The sequence below is a fragment of the Meleagris gallopavo genome, chromosome 16 (genome assembly GCF_905368555.1).
Source record: "Meleagris gallopavo chromosome 16, MGAL_WU_HG_1.1, whole genome shotgun sequence".
NCBI classification, from domain to species: domain Eukaryota; kingdom Metazoa; phylum Chordata; class Aves; order Galliformes; family Phasianidae; genus Meleagris; species Meleagris gallopavo.
The window spans coordinates 3,443,396-3,470,081 of record NC_139419.1 but is presented as its reverse complement, the minus strand read 5'-3'; the positions used below and the strand labels follow the sequence as shown (position 1 = coordinate 3,470,081).

The 26,686-nt window shown below is 38.6% G+C and overlaps 1 long non-coding RNA gene across 1 annotated transcript; it reads left to right on the top strand.

Moving 5' to 3' along the window:
* The first annotated feature begins 420 nt into the window (after positions 1-420).
* Positions 421-25,110, top strand: LOC104913423 (uncharacterized). The gene is made up of 4 exons (XR_014886797.1): positions 421-483; positions 5,966-6,026; positions 19,239-19,430; positions 24,114-25,110. It is a non-coding gene; the product is annotated as an uncharacterized LOC104913423 (long non-coding RNA).
* The last annotated feature ends 1,576 nt before the right edge of the window (positions 25,111-26,686 follow it).

The window sequence follows — 26,686 nt, the reverse complement described above, 5'->3', positions numbered from 1 at the left end:
ACAATAGTGGAAAAGGTTTATAGTGAAAATTGGAGTCTTACTTGTGTCACTGTAATATAAGTCATAGGTAGGCCTGTTATACAACTTGCCACAACAGTGCAGATTCTCTTTTTATGGGAAAAAATACCACTCTGTGAGAGCTTTTGTATTCTTTATTATATAAACTGTATATGAATGTGTGTTTATATACATGTAAGTGAATGCATCTATCTAGGAAAGTATCCTATCGAAATACAGCTTGTGTGTATTAATAGGTACAGGTGTGTATGTGTGGTTGTATAATGAACGTCCTCCATATGCATCTGCAAATATTACATTGTCTATGGTAATAAAAGGCAGCAAAACTGTTTTGTCCAACTCTGTAATCAGTAAGCAGTGCACAGCTTATAATGAGACAAAGGTTAAAAGCAGAACAAAGTACAGCATATCTGTTGCTGGAAGATCAACTGCTTTCATCAGGAACAGGAGAGAACTTGGAACCAGGTAGACATGGGTGCAATGAATAGAATTAGCATGCCTTTGATTAGTTGCTACACAGCTGCAGTGTGGAGTAGGAGGCTGTTGTGAGAGCACACGGCCTTTGAGGGTCTGGCCTGATCGCTGGTGGGATGGAAGCTGTTCTTTGTCTGTCCCACAGTGTGCAGTTGGGAAGGCACTTTTCTCTGCCTGTCTGCTTGCTTTTGGGTTTGGCCCATACTGTTTGATCTGATTTAAAAAAAAAAAAAAAATCCTATAAGCTGTGCCTTGGTAGAAGAAATTTCATTAATATTAAAGTGGAGATGAATAGATATTTTACTCTTGACTAATAGCTGTGTCAGTGGACATAGGTCAGAGGATCTTCTGTCTGCACTTCAGCTGGAAGCTGTTGCACAGATCTGGCTTGATTTTATGCTATATAGTTTAGTGGAATTTGCTAGATTTTACTCTGATTTGTAATACTGGAGTATGTGATGTGATTTCCTTTCTTTGGTACTGACTGGTTTCTTCTGTTTACAAATCTTGCATGTTTTTCTTTTTTTTTTTTTTTTCCACGAGAAAGTAGTTTTATGCACTCTGGGATTCCCCAGATTGCTCATCAACCTATGCATCATTTCCAAATGCCTTTTTTTTTTAAAAGGGATTTTTGTAAAATAAATATTTGTCTGTTTACGTGAGTAGTAGTATGTGTTGAATATTCAGGGGAAATCCCAGTGACAAGCTTCAGAGTGAGTAAAAGGCCTGTAAGCAGGCTCTTATGACAATCTCTCCATGAAAAGACGTGGGAAGAATGGATTTTATCATGCTCCTTTTTTTTATTGCTCTTCTGTTTTATTTCCTGCTTCTCAGTTGCCTACATTTCCTACCCAGCGAGCACTCCACTGGGGTTCTCTTGCAGAAGTCCAGCTCTGGTTTCACTCGATGCTGTAAGCTGAGCGCCCTGAGACTCACTGATAGAACCCTTTTGAAACCACTAAAAAAGCAGTCCTGCTACTCTCGATGTATAGAAAGCCTTCAAAGAAAAACAAACAAAAAATCTTTGTCTATTTAATAGAGTTAAAATGAATGCAGCACTACACAAAGAAAACTGCGCTGTACTTGGAAAACAGGTGTTCTCATAAATAAAAAAAAGTTTCCGGGCAGATAAACACAGCAAAAGCTTGAGCCTCCCTTTTATTGTGACATTACTGGAAGATTGCCTAGCTGTAATTTTAGCCCTTTTCACTGGCCCTAGGTTCATGCATGTTCTTGGGTTTTGTTTTTCGACACTTATTTTCTTTTAAAAGTAATTTATAAAATTAATAAGAAGCAACCTATGTATGGAAACTAATGACTTTAAGGTATGGTTAACAAGCTAAAAATAAGCTTATTTTAAATAAAAGTACATGTTGTATAGCTTAGCTTCCACATCCATCAATAAGACAAAACTGTGACACAAAAAAAGCAAAAATAGAACCAAAAGTACGTTAAGGCAAAAGAAATCTGGCTGACAGCATTCCAATTGCCAGTGTATAAAATTGGAATGTCATATATATTCTTTTGAGGGCAGTATGCTATAAGTCATATTAAAGAAAGAAGGGCTTTACAGAGCTCTAAATACTCCCGGAGTTCTGGAAAGGATCCTGTAAATAGATCTATACTGCTTTTCATCCAGATCTCACAAAGTTTTGTGCTGAGGGATGGATTAAGTCCCAGAGTACAATTAATATTTACTATCTCAGCTAAGAAGAATTCTTTGCTGTAGAGATGAAGATCCTGTGTCTGTATTTAGATGTGGAAGACCATGATTTTCAAAGCTGCAGATTACTTGATAATTTTCAGGCACTGTAATTGTAAAACTATCAGACAGTGCTTTATGAAGCTGCACGTGACAAACCTGTCAGCAGTAAACTGACAGCTAATGTTGCATCAAGATTTTTATATGAAGTAGAACTTGCTCTTTAATGACTGGATGTACTCTCCAGACTAAGGGATAGAACTGTTGATAGGAAAATCAAATTTCTGAAGCTTTTTTTAATATAACTGTTTCAGAATAAAAGTTTTAAAACATCCAGTGTTTGAAGCATTGCTCTGTTTTCCCACATTGTCCTAATTGCTTTTTCCCCTACTTTTAAAGATAAGTCCCCACTGCAGTAATCTGTCTTTGCCTTTTCCAGAGTTGACTGCTGATGTGTACTTTGTATTGGAGCAATACCAAAATACCACTCTAAAATCTCAGCTAATGTAGAATCCTGCTGCCCTGCTTCTTAATGGAGTAAATTATCTTTGTCCTTTTCAGGTCTACTTCACTTCTAGTTCATTTCTGGGTACAATTTAAGCTATACAGTGTTTGCAGTGGTGTTAATGCAATATAATCGGAGTGACCATCTGTACTTAGGTCATATGTAGTCATTTGAAATAAGCTGACAAGCAAAATGTATTTATCAGGAATTTGAGATCACAGTTTTCTACTGAGGAGTTCCGTGGTTCATCAGAGCCTACGTTGGTTAAACTTCACAGCTCCCAGTAAAAGCCTGTGGTTTTCCAGAGTCTTGTTAAAAGGCAGCACAGAAGATTCAGTTAATTTCATAGGAGTGACTGGAGATGTTTTCAGTTGTTCATAACATTTTCTCACTCTAACTACTGTTTGTCAGTAAGACCAATAAGAAATACGTAAGAGTTTGCTTGGTAAATTAAGCACTGAAATCTATTAAGTTGGAAATTCATTCCATCTTTATAATTCAATGAAGATAATTGTAAGCAAGCTTTAAATCATGGAGATTGTAGAGCCATACCTCCAGTAAGCAGTTCATCAAGACCTGAGAGAAATGCCTACTGCTTAATGAAAGCAGATACGAACAGAGTCATCAAGTTTAATTTTGGTGGTTGTTTGTTTTTTTCCTTGAATCGTTTTACAATTGTCCTTTATGCAGTTTGGCAGAAATTACAGTACTGGTGGGGAAATGTAAAGCAGTAATCTATAGTGTTCTAAATGACAGTCTTGGGCAGTGGAAAGCATGCAGTACTAATTATGTAGCGATCGGGCATGATGTCTGATCTGAATTTTTTTTTTTACAACTTTAGTGAACATGAATACTGATGTGCCTGGAATGGTGTACTCATGGTGAGCTCTCAGGGTCACAGTATCTCTGGCATCATGCAGTGATGTACTTTGCATCACACTCGATTGCACTTATAGAACTCTGAGGACCTCTGCCATATATCCACGGTTCTGATGCCTTTGGCTCTTTACGGTCTCATGTTTTGTATTTGGAGCTGTCTCTTCTGGTGCTGTGATGGCTCATAATACTTCTAAAATATTTGAAAAGCAGCGATTGTCAGATTTACACCTATACAGATTTACACAGTACAAATTACAGCACATGGTAGGAAAGTAACCAGGATGTGTTTGTAAGGAGAGGGAGAAAAAATCTTACTCCTTATCCGAGTTCATAGTTAGTGAGAACTTTTCCCTTCCCATAGTGTGATCTAATGAAACCTATAACTTGCAATGAGTTCATTTCCACATGAAAAAGAGAAGTTATAAGGAAAGCATAGGAGATTGTACAGAACTGCAAAGGGTAGGATATCACCTTATAAAAAAAAAAAACATACCCGTAAAAAATAATTACTGGGCTCTTTGTTGGCAGGGCCCTCCTGTCATTGCTTCAATGAAATGAAGCCTTACTTTGTCATGGCATAAACCCTGAAGAGTTGTGAGCAATTAGAACATCTTTCACTGAAAGAAGGACGAGATCATTTGTTCAGATCTCTAGGAGGTTAAGCTGACTAACACTGAGGCTTAGTTGAAAGGTGTGTGAAGATGTGGGCTCCCAAAGGAACATCAGAGAGTGATGAGATGAAGGTAGATAAGCTTGCTAGTAAATACTTGATTCCTCCTTTTACAAAGTTATCCTGTTGTAAAGAAAGAGAAGTATTTGTTTTATTAGGCCTCCATGGTCATAGCCTCCAAAGAATAAATTCACAGGTACTGAACCCAAATCAGGCTGCTTGAAGTTAATATGCAGAGGATTAATGCAGGATCATGTGCTAGAATTAGTTCCTTCCAAAAGCATCATTTTGAGGCTTGTCATCAGTAGGACTGGGCTTTTTACAGTTCAAAAAGGAGGGAGCATTTGTTTACCTTAACATCCATAAGAAATACTCCTGCCTTCATCCTGCTCGCTTCATCTTTTTTCTTTTCTTGAAAAACAAAGCAACACATCTTCTATGCAAAAGTCTTGTGCTTTGCTCTGAGAATGGGACTGAGGAAACCATATGATATTACAGAATCTGTGGCAGCATCTGGGAATAGCTACCCTAGGTAAGAAAGTCCATTCTGCACAGAAAAGCCATCCTTTTGCTGAAGATTCATCTGTAATTCTGGCTGTGGGAAGCTAAGACTCTGCTCCTTATCCTACTGAGTGAGATGATCTAGATAATAGTCCTCTGCCCAGCTTGAACTTGAGAAAGAAACATCAAGTCCAAATTTCTATAATGTAAATGTTCCTACTTAAGCTGGTCAGAGCAACCAAACAATCTGTCACCATAAATGCTCCTGAAACACTTGTAGTATTTCTGCATTTCATGATTTATTGGCAGTTTTTGGTAAGGTATGTATGAATTAAGCACACGTGTCAGCACTGATAATATTGAAACGTTGTCACCTTTAAAATGTGCAAGTCCTCCTCTTCCCAATTCCTGTAACAGATAGACTTCAAAGTCATTACATGTTCTCTGCTAACTGAAACGTTGCCACATTTGTTTTCAAAACCTGTAAAATGGAAATAGCTGTCAGGCTAAAAATGCATATTAAGTCTCCCCCTCCAGCAATTTTTTTACTGTTAAATTAAGTAATGCTTATAACAGAGTTAGATTTCTTAGTACAGCCACAGCAACGTGAGAACCTCTGCTAGATAATGCTGAACACAGCTTGTGTGTCCTGGCTCAGCCTGGTGACTCTCTCACCAGTGATAATTTTCTGTTTGAGAAAGACTTGAAACTAATCTCACAGTGTCTTCAAATATTTATCTTTCCAGGAAAAATGAAGAGATTTCAAATAAAGGCTGCTATGGTTCCTTCTTCCTGAAGTACTCTTTGTTAGGGAACTTTTGGACACCTCACAGGTATATTTCCAAGGACACCAGCTAAATGTGGCTGACCTTAGGAAGACGTTTGCTTACTGGAAGCCTATGGTGCATCATTAACACATCAGCTGAATTATTTGTAGCACAAGTATTCCTGTGGCGTTAGTGCTGGTGAAGGAGGAACGCAGTGTCTGGTTGTTTCACCAGGAAATTGGTGGACATGCCTTGCAGTACTTTTTTTTCCAGATAATTATGATTAATTACTGAAAATCCATCAAGCCTAGTTGCAAGCGATATAAACAATGATTATTTTTTTTTGCTGAGACTGAACTGCCCATGTGTGCTTTCAGCGCAGATCCAAGCTAAAAACCGTTGATTTCCTTGGCTCTGTTTTTGAGGGTTGTTTTGTTTTTTATTTCCAGAGAAAACAAAATGAAACAAACCAGCCAGAAAATATCAGCTGTAAATGGATGATGCCTCTAAGTAAGTAAATAGCTCAGTTTTGCTGCTCTTTCTGTTTTCTGAACACACTTTTATTAACCAAGTTACATTTGAGTGTTTTGTAATAATACAGATAGTCTTCAGTTAGTCAGATTTACATTAAGGAAATCAAGCAGTATGGAAAGCATATTGTGCAGGAATGAGCAGCACAGAGACATCCAGAAAGTATGACTTTGATACATATACTTCATGTAATTTGCTTCTTAATTAAGCATTGTGAAACAAGTCTGGATTCTAAGCATGAGACCCTTACCTCATGTGTTACTCTTTGTCAGTTCTACAGCTCACAGTGTAACTCACCAGGCTTCTCCCACCCATGCTGTCACCCTTTCATTGGTAGCTTGATGTTAGCTAAACACAGTGATTTCCTCATAAGAAGCTGAATCCTTGCTTTGGAGTATTTGTAGATGAAAGATTTGAGCAGTGTCTGTATTTTGAGATGCTGGGTTTTATAAGAACCAGAATATTGAAAGAACACTTTATACTACTAAGAAGCATTAGGATGTATGCTATGCAGCATTTCCGTGACTGGGATGAGTTCAATGTTTTCACTACATCCCTTATCAGTTGCTTACCCTCTGCATGACACATCAGTTTTGTACCCTCCCTTTGCATGTAGCTTTCACAGCTTTATTATCCTGTGCATGCAGCCTCCCGTAGAACTTGGCCAGCTATGTCGTCTTACTGGGGATTCTGGCTGAGAAGGATAATGATAATGAGATGAGAATATAGATATCACATCGCTTTGAGTGTCTGCATGGCGACCACTTTTGCCAAGAGTGGATTGAGAACACAGCTCCTGGTCAGCGATGGCTGACAGGACAAGATTGCTGCCAACCACAAATTCTGTGAACTAAAACAATGATTACATTACAATGGACTGGAATTCCATTTGCAGTAAAATCTGTGTTCTCTCTGTACCCTCCTGCTCTCTGGCCTTGTTTCTAATTCTTAGAGTGGGGACCAGCATGTACAGTTGATCTTTATGAATTGTACTGAGGGAGAAAAACTGCCTATCGATTATTTAGTGTTTTTGAATGAATCATGCTTTATAATGACTGAACAATCCAGACTCCCTTTCATCTCCTTGCATGCTACCTTTTGATATTCAGTATGTGTATTAGAGAGCAGTGCAACACATGAAATGGAATATTATAACCAACTTCATATTCGGGAGAGGAGAGCCAAGAGGCAGAATTAGAATGGCTGCATCCCAGAGGAAGGTTCAAACTGCCTTTGTGTTGTGTTCCTCCTATGAGGAAATGTTAAAAACAAACCAGTTTTTATCCTTTAGAAAGCAGCACTTGAATTTTGTTTGCTTTCGTGCTTTAGGAATCGAAGGATGGTAATTTTTTTTCCCACCTACCTTCTTTGAATAAGCATCATTTGTGACATGCAGATAAGAAGTCATAATTCACTCAACTGTTGTTCTCCACTTCTGTTCTGGTGTGGGCCAAGTGCTGTGTTGCAGGGAAAGTGATGTTGAATGTTGCACTGTCCTATGGCTCTAATGTAACATGAGAGACAGAACTAAAAGCACCCGCCTTTGTTCATTTCTTTTTCCTGGAGCTTGCTAATTAAATCATTAAACTTTTATCTTCACTTAACCGTGGATAAAACCATTTGGAACAATTAGTATGCTGCAGGAGACACGTGTGAAACCAGAAGCATTTATACATTCTGAGTGACAGAGGAAGATTGAGAAAGAAAGCACATGGCAATGCAGCAAAGCTGCCCATGCTCCAAAATGGGCTACAGATGAAATTACACCACTGGCAGTAGTTACTTATATGAGAATACTGACTGCTAACCCACAGATTTAAGTGCAAATATATTGTATGTTTTGCACTGTCATGTTCCTTTGGTAGTGTGGTGAGGGAACTTACAGCTACTCGTGGAACTTGTACACCTGAGTCGCACATTGTATAGGGTTTCTTGCAAGAACAGTGCTGTGGACTTGAGAATCACAACAGTTTCTACATTCTGTCTTGTGGTAAATTTTAACTTTGGTACGTGGTATGAGGTTGCAGAGATGGATTTATCAACCAAGGCTTACTTTAAGAATGTCTTAAACAAAAACAAAAAAAAAATAGGAAACTTAATTGTGGTCATGATATTTAGATACAAGATAAATTGGTCTTGCAGTCTCTATCATATTTATAGGGGAAAACCTGGTAGTACAACTAGGCACAAAAGAAGAATTCAGTATTTCAAAAACATTTGCAAGAATCTGGAAGGAGTAGCCATTATTTATACCAATATGTAATTCTGGTGTGAAGTCTGGCAGCAGAATACAGAGGTGAATTGAAGTCAGAGGTGGGTTTGACTCTGAGTCTCACAGACCTCCTTTGAACACCAGACTGTTGTATTTTGAAACTACTACGCAGCAGAAAGGTCAGAAATACAGTCCCTAAGCAAGCCTGTAGTATATTGTAAAGAACTTTGGGAGGTTCAGTATGGCAGTTTCTAATTCTATTCTGCATGCCAGGAGTCCTACTTCTTTGGGACAGTTTTGTTCCAGTAAGGGGGAAGTTCAAGAAAGGCTCATAAAGCTGACTTTCCCTTTGCTCTCAAAAGGGAGTATGTCTTTTTTTTTAAAACAAAACAAAACAGCCTACACCTCTGTTCTTTCCATAAATAATTTTTCCTGGCTGTTTTGCTGACAGTCTGGCCTCCCCCAGGCATTTCTCATGTGTCAAAGAAGTTGTAAGAGTTGTATAAGAAATAACATTAAATTAAAATGAAGAAGAGAAACACTTCTGTTTTCTCTCCTTTCCCCTACTGAGCATAAACACTGACTTTACTGAAATCTTATAATATCTGCAAAAATCAAAATGTCTTGCAAAGCCTCATTGCTGTTATAGGTTACAGAAGTGCTGTAACAGGGATGTGCGCCTGTCAGCTCTAACAACGCATAATGATACAGTGCTCCATTTAGAAATGGCAATGACAGCTATTAACCTATTCTGTTTGTTATAGGATAATAGTGGAGAGTAATCCTTTGATTTCTGTTAACCACCACAAGAGTTTAATGCTGTCCTAGAAGACAGAACCGTTGGTTTCATTTAAATGAATTGTAGAATGCTTTTGGTCTGCATCTCTGATTTACAATTTCTGTACTCAGAATTGCAATTCTGTGGCTTGCATGGTCCAAGATTTAAAATTGGGGGCGAAAAAAGGGATCTTGCTTTGTTTTATTTAGTCTGTGCTCTGTAGTTCTCAGTTCAGACATTCAGTGTTTGTTGGTGAAGTTTGATTTGTGTCTACTCCTGAGCTCTCTGTGCCTTGATTCATTAGTGAAGCTGTAACTTTGACCTAGCAAGACTACTTTGTCTGAAGCAAACAATTTTTTTTCATTTCATACTGGTCATTAAAGCCAGAATTCTGATCAAACTCCTTGTTCTCTCCATAGATCTGAAGGTAAATTGTCCGTTTGCTAATGCAAAACAAGTAATATCAAATTTTGTTTTCATTGTCTTCCTTTTTTGAAAGCGTAAAGTGGAATGAACTTGAGATAACTTGCCTTGGATTTGAAAAGCTTATTCTTGTGGTAGAAAAACACCTAACTTTAGGGCAACTTTTCCTTCTTTGACCCAGTATAGATGGATGGTTTTGAGAATACAGACATCGTTAGGTATGGAGAGCTGTTGCATCAGCTCTACTTGTGTTCTCAGGGTGTAGCACAGACCTGCTATCTCAGCTCACCTAAGAGGCCTGGGAACAGCAGAATCCAGCACTCCACCCCATCCCCAGCATTGCTAATGCCTTGTGGGTCACAGATGGTTCATTATGCAGGCAGACTTGAGAACAAAGGATACTTAGTGCACGATTGTCTGCGTTCACCAGTTAGGCATGTCCTATATTTTCCCTTCTGCATGTACAGAATTAGCTTACATGCCAATCAGTGTATGGAACTGATCAGCCCAGAGAAGGAAAGTGGGTCCCTATCTCCAGCAATTGCAGAAAAACTCTTCAGTATCCACTATCTCCCTCATAATGGTTTTATTTTGTTTCTGCCACTAATTTATTCCTGCTTTCTCTTCATAAACATCATTCATCAGTGTGAGCTGAGTTTGATCTGAAATCACGTTTCTTGAAAATTCAAATTCAGATATACCTTGATGGCACTTTCATCAGTTTACACTGTGTTCCTCCCCCAGCCCCTACCCCAATCCTTTGCTCCATATAAAAGAGATTTGAATGATCAAAAAAGAATAATAGCCAAACAAAGAAGATCCATTTGCAGTCCCTCTGAGAATTACCCTACTTGTGCATTCTGACACTGGTGTATTTATTCGTTTGGAGTCAGAGGCTTGCAGTAGAGCAGCTAAATATCAGGATAACACAGCTGCAGACTCCAGCAGTATATAGGATCATTCATAAATTGCTGATCAAATTCTACCCAAAACTACATTTATGCAGTATTATTGACTTTAATAGAAATGCCTGGAAGTGCTAAGGACAGAATTTGTCCCCTCAGATCTTTCATAATGTTGAGACATTTATGCTACTATAGTAGTTTCCTACTATATATCATAGAAGAACATTATAATAGTGGTCTGAATTGTTATTTTAATGGTATGTTCTTTTTCAGTACATAGATAAAAACTGCTTATTTGTTTTCTGATATAATTTATTTTGGGGAATCACATTGTAAGTATGAAGAGAACTGTTTGCCCCCTCCCTTGTTATCCCTAATTATAGCAAACCCTTAGGGATGCATCAGGTATTTATATCTGAAGGAAGAGCTTTTGACTTGCTTAGCTGCCATCACCTGTTTGAGAACTATCCTTTTTTCCTTTTATGACCTCCTGTAACTGCTAAGCAGGCACAGCTGCTGTTCAGGATTTGTCTAGGCTCTCCTGAAAGTAATATAGGCAGCCATATACAGATCCCATGATTGATTTATGCTAGCCCAGACAAATGGAGAAGGCAGCCAGAATTGGGTTAGTTAGGCTTACTGCAATGTCATTGCAGATTCTCAGGCTTCTTCCTCTTTTGGAAGAGTTGTTTGAGAGTTCCCAAGAGGAAGAATAGTCTTGGAAGAATGAACATGTTCAACAGACACGTGTACTGAAGCAGGATTCACTCTTAAAGTGCTGAGATCCTTCTCTTGGAAATTATTTTTGAGCCAACAGGTCACGGTGGGATGAGTAAAACTGATAGGAGTAATGTGGAAGTTTGCAGCAACATTCTGTAATTGCATATCCTGTTCCACTGAGCTAAAACTGGATTATTCAGATAAAAAGATTATTTGGCTTCAAGATCTTTGGAGCGTGATAGGGATGGAGGAAAATCTACTTACTACTTGCTGTTGACAGGAAGACACCTAGCCCATTTCTCTACCTTGGCAGATGTGTCAAATTTGAATTATTCACTGGTTTTAGTGACTTATTTTGACCTGAACTCTGAGCCATCACAATACAATTACTATTTCTTCCCTGCATGCTTAAAATACAAAAGCTCAGTATTTGTACCTTGCTTTGCATCAGCAAACTTTCTGAGCCTGATAAGGAACTCAAATCTCAGCATCTGAGGCAGTTACTTCTGCAAGTTCTGCAATCCTCTCCTCTCATCCCAGTGTCAGGCTGTCTTGCTAACAAGTGATTACCTAGTCTAACTTACTAACTTATTTCATTTTTTAAAAACTTTTGCAGAGCCAATAGATATCTCTAGGTCTTCTGTTTATTTTTTTTTTTTCAGTTCTTGTTCAGAACGAGGATATTGCTGGTGAATTATTTATATGACAACAGGAAATGAGAGGGGGAGTGGTGTGAAGAATTTCCATTATAAACTCATACAGTTTTCAGTAGACTCCAGTAAAAACATTTTGTTCTCTTCTTTGCAAGTTTCATTTATATTTTGTCACTAGAGAAAGCTGCTACTGATTTATTTTAAATATTTATACAGAATTGCAGTCTTAAGATATACACACATGCATGTTATGAGAATCATACATTAAGGAAGTTTATCTGCAAATAAAAGTGTAGGAAAGGTTGTGCCTGTGAACATCGACACTTTGATTCATTCTTTGCTAATTACCAGCACCTGCAGTAGAAAATTCTCCACTAAAACTGTATTTTGGTCAGAGTTGGTTATAATTATAAATGGAACAAATACTTTTACATGTTAGCAAAATACACCAATTGCACAACACAGCAGATGATGGATGGGATGGAACGGAAGGTGTCTTGTTCTTCCTTTTGGAGTGAAGGAGAAGTAAAGGCTGGGAATGGCTGCAACTCATGGAGTTACATCATCAGCTGTAGAGCATCCTTTGTTTGGTCAACAAATACATATGAAATATAATTTAAGCTTTACTTCCACAGAAACACCTTGACAGTGACTTCCTTAATTATTCTCAGACGTTTTCTTACCTTTATTATTCTTTTGTTGTATCAGAGATACTGAGACAGTAATTAGTGAGATAGTATGCTGTCTCTTTGGCAGCTTATCACAGAAATGAGATCTGAAATGGCAAGAAACTTGCAGCTTGGGAGGACCAGGATTAGATAGCTCCGCATGGAATTGTCCAAGTATGAATGCAGAGAAGTGGGGAAAAGAGGTAAAACTTCAGGTGCCAACCACTCAGCTGTCATCTAACCCTGACTCAACTCAAAATCATTATTTTGATAGTTTTATTGATCTATTCCCATAGGAGCCTTTTCTGCTGGAGTTTGGCTTCTCAGCATGAAGGGACCTATCTTACCAGCTGGTGGGTGGACAGGCATCCATAAATAAGTTCCTGATTAGCTAACCATAGTATATGTTCAGCTATGTCTTTTGTGGTATCTACACATCCCACTAAACATGGTAGTTTTCTTCCTTTCAGGCCCAGACTCTCTGAAACCTGTTATCACAGTGGCTGTACCATTGCTTTCCAGAACTCCATAGTTATCAGAGCAAGGTCGTTGTATCTGAGGTTCAACTTTTTGCCACTTTGGAATTTTGAAGGAAATGTGAGAGCGAGAAGAAGGTCACAGGACTTGAGATTAACATGCATGCATTGAAACATATATAATGTATAATATAGATGCTGAAGTGTACAGAATTTTGCATGACTGTACATAATTATGAATGAAATCCCAATGCATGGTTGTCTGTTGGGGGCACACAGTGCATAAGCATTTGCTTGTTGCTGTACTTGTGTCACTGATTTAAAGACACTTTCAGTAATTGTTTCTCCTAAAGCACCACACTTATGCATCTAGGAAATATTCTATAATGTTACAGCTCCATAAAACAGATGTAATTGTCCTATTACTACTGTTAACGTTACCACAAGATTGCTTTCTCTTTATCTATGGCTGAATTTGTCAGAATCAAAAAGTGTATATAATTCATCTTGCCTAAAGTAAGCAGGGCGATGTGGTGGATCTTGGCAAGAATCGCATGAAATTCAGACATGTTTGGAAGTAAAAGGGGGCTTGATGTAAGTTATTTCAAAACCAGTAATGTGGACTGTTTTGACACAAAGCTTTGTCTGATAGTATTTAGATTTTACATCTTAGATCATCAGTGACTGATAATGAAAAGGAAACACTGGGCAAACATGAAAAAAATTGAATGTAATGGAGTAAGTATTTCCCATCTTCTGCTCTTGTGCTGACATACTATGTGTATAATAAAATCGTTAATTGCTTTAAAATGCAAATATTTTTTTGAATCTTCTTTTCAAATGATGGAGCACTTCACTATATTTTAAGTTCCAGTGTAAATCCCAAAGCTCCTTCCTTGTGGTCGGCTTCTTGAGTATGAACCAAATAAGTAACTCATTCCCTTAATGAAAACAGTGCAGGGGTTATAGGTTAATGTTTACTTTTGTAAATGATTATGAAGTAGCTGCCTTTGCTACTAATAAACGTTATGTGAATTAAGCTGCGTTTGTACTTTTCCTTTCTTCTTTTATAGTATTTTCGATGGATGGTATTTTTAAAAACTTTGTTCCACAGCTATGTTCATTAGTATATGCTACTCTGGTTTTAATTATTCATGTAATGATACATTTTGATTTCATACGTACCAGCATTGCTCACGTTACTCCAGAACTCCTCTATGCATGTGTTGATGTTTTTTTTCATGAAGCTTCACAAAGCACGTGTCTATCTTGACAACTGGACTGCAGTGTTAAGCAAATGAGAGACTATACAATGATCTTGCTCTGTGTAAATACTTAGAAAGTGAACAAATAATGTGTATATTTAGCAGGACGTATTGCTGCCACACACTACTTGCTCATTTCATTTGTGAAAATGCAGCCATTTAGCAGTGAAAGGAGGAGTAAACAGAGTCAAGCAGGGAATGAAAGTTTTGGGGCAGCTTGTACCCTTTCCAATTATGAAGTAATTCTGCATAGCTTTAACCTCGTAGTTACATTCAAATTCGTGTTTATCTAAAAGGTCTGAGCTGTCTTAAAATAATTATTTCATCTGACCTTCAGAGGTACTAGTGAAATGCAGTGGGTAGGTCCTTCAGAAAAGCAATAATAAATCCTCTCTGTCTCAACAAATGAAGCTACGTCTGCTTTAGCTTCTGTTTGCTGAAGTGGTAGTGTTAATGTATTCTTGACTCCTGGGCCATTAGATGGCACACTTGGGCTATGGGTTTGGCAGGGCATGAAATTGTGGAACCCAAACTACAACTGATTGCGCATCTTTTAATTTATAAGGAGTGAAGCAGGGAGAACGCAATAAAACGTTTAGAAATGAGGTGCTGTAAATATTTTGTCAACTGGAAACCAATGAACTTTTTGCCTTGTTCCTCTTAGGGTATTAGCAAAGTGTTGTCTCCAGGAACACTATGCTACTTGTGTGGGTTACATTACTGCATTGAGTTGCATTCTCAAATCTACTTGAGTGCACAACTTTTCTTGGATCATGCACTGGAGCATCCGTTTTCACTGGAAAGAGAAAAATCTAAAGACTTTTTTTTTTTAAATCTAGCAAAGGAGGCCACCCATAATGTGGAATGTGTGCTGGAGGATGTTCTCCACCCCACCCCACACTTTATGCCAGAATTCCTTTATTTTTCCTCAGGCTCAGTATTAACCTATTTCATATTGTATGACCATACAGTATCCAGGGCAGTGGGGGTCACTCCTGGATGCGAGTCTAATGTTACTTTATAAAAGATAATAATAAACAAAGACTGATGTTTATATTACGTGCATGACTCTGACTCGGAGTTTCCATTTTGTCTGGAGAGAGAAGTTTGAATTATTGTTATTCCTGCATTTGGCCAGAGCTTTTCATTTGAGGCTTTATATCATCTGAAATTCCTTTCGGATATGATTGCGCACACATTCTCATTTATCTGCATTCTGATGTGAGAATTAAGTGCTCTGCCTATATGGACTTCGGAATATTTAAAATGTCATGGATCCTGGTGGATGTTTGTGCATGACAGGAAATGATTTGTGCTGCAGTTGCTTGATGGAGGAATTGGAAAAGATTAGTTAGCATGAAAGTTGTGTCATGATTTCAAATTCTTTTGGAAATAAGAATCTGTATTTGGAGAATATCATGGTGGCAAATATAAACAGATGCATACAAACAACTTTACATTGCTTGTCACTGATAAGGACAGATTTTTAATCTATGATCACCTTACAGCTACTAGTTTCAAGCTCTTAAAACATTCAGAACTGTTTCTTTTGTAGTATTAAAATACTGAAAGAAATACATGTAGAAAGTCACCGTTCATAGTCTCATTGATGCTTCCACCCTCATTGGAAATAATTACTGGTGTTGTAGCTAAGGGGGCACAGCCTGAACAGAGGACAAAAAGTAAAGACAAAACCAGTGTCCAAATGGTAAAAGTTTCCATCCAGCTGCTTTGCTCTTAAATTTCCTTCCTGCAAGTGGCCTCGTTAAAGGAAGGTAATGGTCCAGCAGTGAAGTGTATGATGAACTTGAGAAAGATGAATGGTTCTTGTAATTTCTATCATAAATCTGCCATGCATAGAAACAGGGTGGAATGCAAACCGTTTTAATGATGACTGAAGAGGGAATCCATAGAGTGCCAGAAGTTCAGATGTTGTTGTATTGACAAAGGACATATGGCTTGAAAAAGAGGCAAGCTACATCTGTTGGTTCCTAATACACTGGGGAGCGTAGGAACTAAGAAGCAGCATTTCAGGACTGAAAGAGGAATGCATGCTCCAGAATGAAATGTATCATTAAGCACATTGGTTTACCAGAAAGCTTACTGGTATTGCTTAAGATACGTTTGCAAAGTTGATGAATCTGAGACTTAGATTAAGCTTCGTGTCAGGATTAAGACTTAGGCACAGCTCCTGAGCACTAAATGCATTTTCTAAAAATACTGTATAAGCCACTGTATGAAAAACATCTGAAGGTTTTCATTCTACATGTGAGAAATGTTACCTTTTCCTTTATTTGCATGATAAGTGGGAGATTATTAACTAATTAGTATGCAAATAGGTGAGTGATCCTGACCCAGTTCCTTGCTGTCACTTGTCATCCTTTCAGACAGTTGAGCCATTGTTCCAGTTTACACAGCTAATATTTGCACAGTTTGGGATGGCAGCCAGAGGAAAATTCATGTAATGAGTTCTTATCCCACCCCTTGCATTTTAGTTAAATGCCCCTTTAAACTTTTGCACCTTTTGCATCTGAAACTTTTTCTCTGGGCTCTTCTCCCTACATGTGGCCACCAGGACAGGACACCTGGTTTGCTAAGGACTAAGCAGCCCCTGTGCTTAAAAAAAAAAAAATATATATATATATATATATATATATATATATATATATATATAGAAATATATATATATAGAATCACAGAATTGTAGGGTTGGAAGGGACCTCTAGAGATCATCGAGACCAACCCCCCATATATATATACTATCCACCACAAAACAACTTTCTAATTAATGGTAATGGTCATAAAGTAATGCTGTGTTACAGAACAGTGTGGCTGAGAGCACTGGATTTTCTTCCTCTGAGGATGCAAGACCTCAGAGACCCAGATATTAGGGAGAAAATCACTTGTGCTGTATGAGCTTCATTACTCAATACTGTGATAATTACGTTGATAACCCCCTGAGAAATTCTTTAGTGCTATGAAGGTAACTCAGCACCAATAAATGTGGCAACCTTTTTTCTTTGGGATCTACAGTGGCTATTTTAATGGATATTGTGGAGAAAGATGTTACACGTGCAGAACCAGCTCTATTTCTGTTGTGAGCTTTCTTCAGACAGCGGATTGAGAGCAGGGCTTAATTTTGTCTGTTCTTGCTGAGAGGTTAAATCCCATTGCTGTTCAGTGTGTGTGTGTGGAGGATCTGGGGCTTAGGCACTGGGGGCCGTACAGATGAGCTGCAGCACCAGTGCTGCAGCAGCTCTGTGACAGTGCCAGCAGAGCAGGAGCTGCCTGCATAGAATTGAGTTAAAAGCTGCCTGGTTTGAGCATCTGCATTTGTGCATGTGGAAACGTATGTGTGTTGTTTCTTTCTTTCAGCATGGAAAGTTTTATGTCAGCAATATATTTCTGTGGCATATGGTGTAGCATTGCTCCGCAGATGCTAAAAACCACCCAGATGTTGCAAAAATACAGTTCCCAAGATCTGCTCACAAGAAGGCCAGACCTCTCAAAACTATTCAAAGAAATAGCCTACTCATGTGCTATGTTGGGAAGAAGTCAGCACTTTGCTACTTCTGCACGTTCATTTTAACTTGTAGTTTGATGCAACCTTGGAAATGTTGCTTCTGGTCACAGTGTTGCTGCAGTGCTGAACCATTCTGCAGGTCTGTGTAGTAATGGTACAGCAGCATCTTGTCCTGTAGCAGTCAGCCCTCCCACCTGACGTGCTATAACAATGTTTTTCTCTTTGCAGCTTGCTCTCATGCATGCACGCACACAAGCACCTTGCAGTTTGTTTGCTTTGAATTTAAGAGCTGTAGCCATGCATGTTGTGCATGTTTGGCTTACAAGTTTTAATGAGCTATAGCTCATTAAAGAACAATATGTGAAGGCAACAACTGTATTTTTAAAGACACGTATGCAGCCATCAAGTATGTAATACTCAAACAATCAGTAAAAATGTCTACAGTAATATTTAATAGTGGGATAGTTGCTTTTTCTGCAGTGTTGTGATGTGGGAGAGGGGAAATGGTGACAAAGATAAGGATGAAGAGTTGTGTGGCATTCCCAATGCACTTCTAGAGGGCTGATAAACAGACTTTGGTTTCAGAATTGGTAGAGAGAGTCTATAAATCAGACAAGTGCTTGGGAATTCTGATCTTATGTGCTTGGTCTCTCAGGCTTATTTTTGTTTGTTTGTTTTTTATTGATTCACATGGAGTTAATGGCTTGTTGGAATTTACTCTTAGTCTGATGTGGGATGTAGGGATATGGTATAAGGGAGATAACGCATCCTTGCAAATCCCAGAGCAGCTGAGGATAAGACCTTGTTAAAAAAAAAAAAAATGTCCAACAGAGGAGAGTTAGGAACAAATTGCCCTCTATTTTCTAATCCCAGTCACTTAATAGGAGTCCAGGTTACAAAAATGGGATGCCTCCTGTCACATGGATAAATAATTGTCCGTGGAGTGGAATGGTTTTCATCACTGTGTTAACTGTGGCTGCTTCTTCCAGATTTCAGTCAATTTTGCTTTTGCAAATGAAAAGTGTTTACACTGTATGCAAACATTTCTGTTGTGTAGTCTATATATTACTTCTGTGAATAGCTAAGAGAAAACTTTACTCCCACACCTGCAGTGTCTTGTCTTCCTTTGTTCTGCCTCAGCTAATTATTTGTGTTCACAAATTTCTGGCTTCCTCTTTCTTTACAATTCAGAGTTCTTTTGGAATTCAGAAAAGGAACGTACTTAAATACTGAGATGCTTTTCTCTTCTGCTTTCATATATTATTTTAAAAGTAAACATTGCATGTCATCAGATCAGAGATTCATTACATACCTACTTCCCACTAAAATAAATTCAATTTAAGGAAACACTCAAAATTAAGGACTTGATTATATTTGCTCAAACATTACAATAAACACCATCTATTCTTGAGCAAGACAGAAGGATTGTATGATTACACAGTAAATGCAACTTCAGCTGTGACTTTCTTGGCCTATGTTATGTAGCAGTTAGATTTACAGCCCTGGTTTTCTTATGTTAACTTGCAGAATGGAGCAATAGTCATTACTATTTTGTGTATCTGTTCCAGAAAAAAACCCTCGGAATTCCTCCATATCTCACTGTACATGTGGATCATCATTCATACTGAAGTTGTTCTCAATGATTGCAAAATATCACATAGAAGAAGCTCAGAAGTTTCCAGAAATACTTGAAGAGGAGCCAGAAGCAGCGACGATCAGCAGGTCTGGGTATGTCCAAGATATGGTACTGTGGAAGAAGAGTAAGTAGTTTTGTCAAACTAAAAATCTGGAAGCAGAGAACAAGGTTTTTTTTCCCAACCAGCACGTATTTGGGTTGTAGTTCTTCCTCTCAGGGAGCCCTTTTACACTACAGTTGGTGTAACACTTTACCAATGTGGGAAATGCTGTGTGACAGCAACTTGGGTGTCTTGGATATAGAGGGGCAAAACGCAGTGCTGCTATGACTTTTTTTTTTTTTTCAACAATGAGTTGTTAGAGAGAGTATTCAGAGGGATTAGCAGGTAGGAGGAGGCACCAGGAACGCTTTGAGGAGGATGCTTGATTGTAGTATTGGAGTTAGCACAGAGATAGGGGCAAAGGAAGTAGAATGTCTGTGTGGAAGAGACAAAGACCCTGGAACATGTATGAATATTTTGTCTGAAACACAGAGCAGGTCTCAGGCTACAGAGAGCTACAGCTTGTGCTTCGGGCTCTGTTGGTTACACAGTCCACTGGAGCTTCTCTCCCATTGTTTTTGTTTTTTTTTTACTGGAGCCCTGTAATTCACAGTCTATTATTATGCATACAGCCATTTATATTTAGTATAGCATTCTGATTGAAATTAAGACTCAATCTGAAAGAGAATTGAATTACTTTGGAAATAATGGGCCATATATACAGTATCTTAATAGAGCTGAATTATTTGGTATCTATAGATTCAAAAATGCACTTTGAGAACAATGGTGGTTATGAATGTTTTTCACGGTTCTGTGGCTGCAATCTAAAAAGAAACAAAACCATACAAAATTGTACTCCTTGAAGTACAATATGGATATTAGGGAAGTGTGAGATGAAACCCTGTGGGGTAACGGGTCACACAGTTACAGATTAGAATGTTAGGCTGTATCTAAATAAGTTGAGGCAATGTGTGTCACTCCTAGGATCTAGGCAAGTGTGACTGGTTGCACAGCTTATTAGTAGAAGAACCCAATGTGACCCTTTCAGGTTTTCCATGTAATTGATAACCAGTCCCACTAGCTTACATTCATTCTACACCATGGTATTAAAGTGAAGATTTTTTTGGTGTAGTTTTGGTACTGTTTTCCTTCTAATGCTGTGCTTTTTATTTCTCTATGCTACTGTGAGTAAGTTGTTACCATTTATCAGGCTACAGAAAGATATGTGAGCAAATAAATTTGCTCGAACCACTAGAATACATTGATTCCTAACTCTCTCTGAGGATGAAGTGCACATTTTGAGATCACATTCTTTACAAGGCAGTAGATCATAAATTTTCCAGTGGTTCAACATTAGGTTACCCCCCTACAGACATTTAAATGGTGTCATTTAGTTAGGAAATTAACAACATACCAGGAAAAAGAAGTTCATGCTTTTTGTGGACATTTTTGATTAAATAAAATAACAGTGTGAAACCACTTTATCCTTAGCACGTTACAAATGGTTGGTAATAACTAAATAGCTGTAAGGTTTGAGTCTAAATACTCGTTTTCTTGGTCATACAATGACAGAAATAATTAAAAAAAAAAGTGTTGATCACTGGGTGTGCAACTAAAACTGCCAGTGGTCAGCACTAACTTTGACTTTCACAGCTTTTGCTAGCTTAAGTTATGTTTGTGATGTTCTACTACAGTTCTCCAGAAGTAGTACAACCACGGGGAACATGTGACTGCATGCCACAAACCTGGATGTAAGAGGTGTGACGCTGCAGCAGAGGGCTTTCCAACCTGCCAGGGTACCTTTTGGAAATGGAATTTGATTTTTCTCAAGGACTCTTTACTGGCCGAGATAAATTAAGTATACATTTAGTTGTACCTGCTTAAAACCCTCTTTGTTAACATAAGAACAGTGTTACACAGACAGATTGTAACACATTAGAGCAAGACAAAGCATACCCAGCAGTTTGTCAAGCACTTCAATGTATGAGGATGTCACTGAAAAGCTCAGGCTGGCTGTAGGTTACTTTAACTTTGTTCGTGTAATGATGTGGTTCGGCTGCTTTTTCCTCTTTTGCTGTATGCTTTTAATTTGATAGGAATTTTCTTGCAAATATTTCAGTGGGAAAGTCAGTGTGGCTCAGGTCTAAATTTGACCTTAGACATTAGATAGTCAGCCTCAAAACGCTGCACAATTTGTATTGAGACACTTAAAATGTTAATAGGTTTTCAAGACACAGATGAAACTGTTGTACTCATTTTGCCAGCATAATTTACTACATTAATGATCAAAAAAGAGTGAAAACACTGAGTAAAATGTTAATTTCAAGCACCATTACAGAAATACAATACAATAAAATAAAATAAAAAAATCAGATAAATGTCCATTTGCTGTAAACTGACGGTTGTTAAGAGCCCATTGCCCTAAAGCAAGATATGCTTGTAGCACCAGAAGACCTCGGTCACTATCATTTGTGAAATGCAGATTACTTAATGGATTTTTTTGTGAAGGTTTTAATAGAAAAATAGTGATTTAAACAGTGTTCCCTCAATAATGAAGAGTCGACATTGTTATGGTGATTGTGTTAATAGAGAGCTGCCCCTTGCTTTAGCAGCTATGGCATTCTTGGATTTAAAAGAGATTTAAAAGTCTCAAGGTAACTCAGCAGTCTGTGTCTTCTGCATCCTTAGTGCTGGGTCACCAGTCCTCCAGCTCCAGTTGCTCCTGTTTGTGGTCTTAGTTCTGGAAATATCCCTCTAGCCTCTGCCTTTGCTAGCTGGGACTGTGCTTACAGCAAATGTGTCAGTCCTGGCGTGGGATGTCTGCTGTCTGCTGGCTGGTTCTCTAGCTCAGGGGGCACAGTAATGAAAACGTGTCTCCCTGGATCCAAAATTAGTCTCCAGGCCCTGACAGAGCTGACATGTATAGAAATGCAGGTGACCACATTACATCTGCTCCTCTCTGATCAAAGTTGTATGCAAGGTAGAAAGTGAGAGATAACAAATAATAGGGCCGTTCAGAGCTGAAACTGAGGGTAAACCTGAGGAAATGAGTCCTTCAAGAAGTGTAACATTTCAGTCTCCGCAGCATTTGTCAGCTCAAAATAGGTGTGAGAGCTCCCTTCCTGGTAAGACCTGGAAGGCACCTGAACTTTTCACATCTGTGTAAAGACTCAGGTCTCTCCATCTGGTTAAAGCTGTTGTGCATACTCATATTTCAGTCTAGATCTGAGTCTTGTTCATTGTTGAGCGCATTATTTATTTAAATACCTAAAAATCAGCATGAGATTTTGTGAAAAACTAATGGCTGAGTGTTGAAGATATAGCAGGAGCAATGTCGTTCAGAGTAAATATGTTTTAAATAAAGCCTTCTCTGGTGCTGTTCTGCATGCCAAGAAGGCCTAATGACACTTCTGATATACTTCATGCATTCTGACATTTTTGCATTTTCAGCCAGATAAGCATGCAGCACAAAGCAGAAGTGATTGTATTAGTTTCTTAGTTTCTGCACTGCCTATTGTATTAAATACTGGCTTAGAAAAATAAAATAAATCCAGGTCATGCATAAAGATGGTCGGAATGGAATAATAATGATGTGCATAAGTTCAGGCCTTGATAGCACCTTCTGGGAGAAGCCAGGCTCCATGTTTAGTGAATGCATGCAGGGAAAATGTATTTCTGGCATGTGAGGGAGCTAAATCAGGTCCTGCGGAGGTGAGGGTGCAGACATTCCTTGTTCTAGAAAGTTCAGCTCCTTTTCCACAGAGACTTTCACAACAGATGCTATGCAGAAGTTCTCACTCGCAGTGAATGAGGGCAGATGATCTCTCTCCTCTCCCACTAAATACTCATTGCTTTGGCTCTCCTTGCACTGAAGAGCAGAAAAGCCCCACTTGCTGTGGAACATATGTACCCACATCAGCAAGAAATACATTTTTCTCAAAGAAATATGTTCTTCTCAAAGATCCAAATAGAGCACGCTTTGCAGGTTGTAGGTCAGCATATCTGCTGTAGGGAGCAGTGCAGTTAGAGTTGGCCATTTGCCCAGGTGTCAAGGAGCTATTTGTGCTGCGAAACAGCATGCATGGCAGCGAGTTGTTTTCAGAATTAGAAGGTATGACAGCTAATTCTGCATTCCGTTCATTTTAATTGGTGTTTTTGATGTGATGAAGTGGCAAGGTTAAATCCACTAATTGTGGAGGTTCACTTGAAATATAAGGAAGGGTATACCACAGTTTCATGAGTAGAACAACTGGTAGAAAGGCCATGGCACTTGAGCTTACAAACCTCTGCAATTTTGATACAGTAAGCATAAGAACAGTGAGCATGTAAAGCAGATAGACGTAGAGCAATGTAGAGTAGTATAGAATACAGTGGAACAGGAGCAAAGCCTCTCTACTATTTGTTCACATCCGTTTAAGCCTCTCAATATATTTCTTTAAATGGCAATAAAAATTAGCCCAGGGAAGCTCATAAAAACCTTAGGAAAGATTTAAAATATTCTATCTCTGAAATCGCTTGCAATTAAAATATTGACACACAATCAATAAGCCTGAGAAATTTTACCAAAGGTAACTGTGTAGTAGCTGCAGAATTTTGGAGGATAATTAATATTGGAATAGTATGAATTAATTTAGTCATATGTATTAAAGATCCATGCAGAGACTTTGAAATTTTTTTGGCAGAACTGTAAGAAAAGACACTTCAGAGAGATGACCATTGTGCTTTCTTGTGATTCTCACCCATGTTTGTGCTTTCCAACTTTCTTAGGCATTCTTCCAGCACAGGAAGCCCAGTGAGCACTCTGTTGTGGGATTCACTGCTGTCAGAGCCACAGCTGTAAAGAGAAACCCAGCTGTTCAATGAATCAAATGGGACTGGAATGGTCCACCATTATTCCTGGATTTTATTTTGCTGCAGGTAGTTGTAGATTGGTTCTAAGATAGTCTAAACAAAGTTTTTAACCTCATTATGAGTTTGTTAATTTTGAAGAATTGTTTTGGTGTATAGCATAAGAATTTTGCTGCAGGTTTGAGTATGCTTCATCCAGAATGTTTTTTAAAACAGAATGAACTGAGAAAACAGTAGTTCTTTGGACAGTATTTATATACTACACAGCAATTTGGAGGCAATCTGCTTATTTATTCTCTTGTGTTTGCTAACAACCATCTTGCAAAATCTATCAGTGATACAGGTAATGACAGTAGCAAAAGCAATAATGTAAGAGTGTCTGGTCACTGCTGTTGTAACCTACACCTCTAACGAAATCTCCACTCTGTGAAAGAGAACCTTTAAAAAGAAGTGGTGTTATTTACGATGCTCAGAACACACATACTGAAAGTCAGGGAGCAGCAAAGATAATGGCAGTCTCAAGGTGTGCATATTAGACACTGCTGTATTAAAATTATTTCTGATTAGAACGTGATTCTGCATATCATGTCCCCCTATGCAAATACAGAATGCAGATTGGGCTCTTAAAAAGAGGCACACAGAACAGCACACGTTTAGAAAGCACACAATGGGGAACCAAGAAGCAGTTGGTATTCTGTATGCTTTGTATTGATCCAAAGAGATCTGTTCTTTTAAGAACCTGAAGAGAAGACATAACCTCACTAACGTGGTGCAGAGCCAGCGTGTGTGGACTGTTGGCTTTTGTGAATTAACAAATGCTCCAAATGAACGCTGTAAAAATAAATCAGGGATGCTGCACTGCACAATGGGCTTTGTTCATTTATTTCTGACACGAACGGTTTAGTTTTAATTATTTATAACACTTCACAGTGCATTGGTAAATGTGCTGCAACATATTCTGCAAAAGTAATGGAGTCTTTGAAATAGCAGAGCACAGTAAGGCCGTCATCCCCATTTGGTAGCGTGGGGAGTGACCACAGCAGGGGAAGAGGAAGAGAGAGGGGTGCTGGTATTTGCATTACTTTGCCTGTGGGATGGGAACAACTGCAGGCACAGACTTTGGGCTTCTTGTTCCAATTCACGCTGGTGGGCGGAGCTCTGGCACTTCAGAGCCTGAAAGTTCACTTTTCCTTTGGATTCTGAGTTTGTCAACTCTAAAAATGTTCCGTTTAATGTTTCTGGTTTCTATTTTTGCTGCATCTCTTATGCTGGAAGTCATCTGTTACCTGAATAGGAAGCTAATGTCTGAAATGTCCTGCTCTGCACCCACGTGGAGGTAACGGGAGGGCAGCCTGTTTGAGGCACTGAAAACACTCGTGTAAGAGCACTGTGGAAGGGATCCATGTTTACCTTTGTTGTGAGGATAAGAAAACCGGCCCACCTTTCCTTTTCTCTGCATCTGTTGTTGTATCGATAATAAATGTCTTCCCATGGACTGGATGAAGGGTCAGACCTGCACTGCTATTTATAATGCATGCTCCTTCTCCTTTCTCTCCTGCTTTTATCTTGATTTTTCACACCAGTGATACATTCACCTGGAAATAACCCAGAGACTTAGCATCTTCCCTTTACCACTTGATGATGTCAGATATATTAATATGAGTATGGAGATGCTGCACAAAGGCAATCAAATGTAGTTTGGATTTATGTATGTAAACACTTCTCCATAGTATTTGCAGCCCTTTGCTGCAGCAATTGTGTTAATCTCTGATGCTGTTGAGGAATAGCAGCAATGTTAATGAATAACTCAGCTTGTATAGATTAAAAAAAATGTTAGGAATATGCTTCACAGGCTATTTTATTCTTACATCTTTTTCATGAAGCCACATTCCTGGTGTAACATGGGACTTAAAATACAAACCTTTGCTCTGATCCTGCAGAGACTTATTAATGGCCTTTATTTTATGTGCTCATTTTTCAGTCGGACTGTTCACAATATGGAACCTACACGAGCCTGCCGGATCAAGATATAGAACACTAGATCTTATTCCAGCCTTTTCCCTCAATTATAATAGTGTGCTATTATCAGGGACAATTGCCAGCTTCTTAATTACAGGCAGCTGCAGAGCAGCAGGTTGTGTTTGTGCATCGATCCTATAATCTGACTTTACAACCCCAGTATCATCCAGTCATTGAACTACAGGCAACACCTATGCTTATTTTCTCTTGCTCTCTTTTGCACCATGACGGAATTAATTACCCTTTGCTTCTGACCGTTCCAGCAGCATAGCTGGGTGCTTCCTCCTTCCGTCTTCCACAGGAGTCTTGAGTATTCATTAGGAGGAGAAAAAAAAAGTGGCTGTCACACCCAAAGGCATCTCCTGCTCTACAGTCTCAGTGGGTTCATCTACATTCCATAATCAAAAAGATGTAGTTTGCCTTTGTAGTGCCTTTTCTCTCCTCTCAGGATCATGCCAAAAAGATCCTCCCTT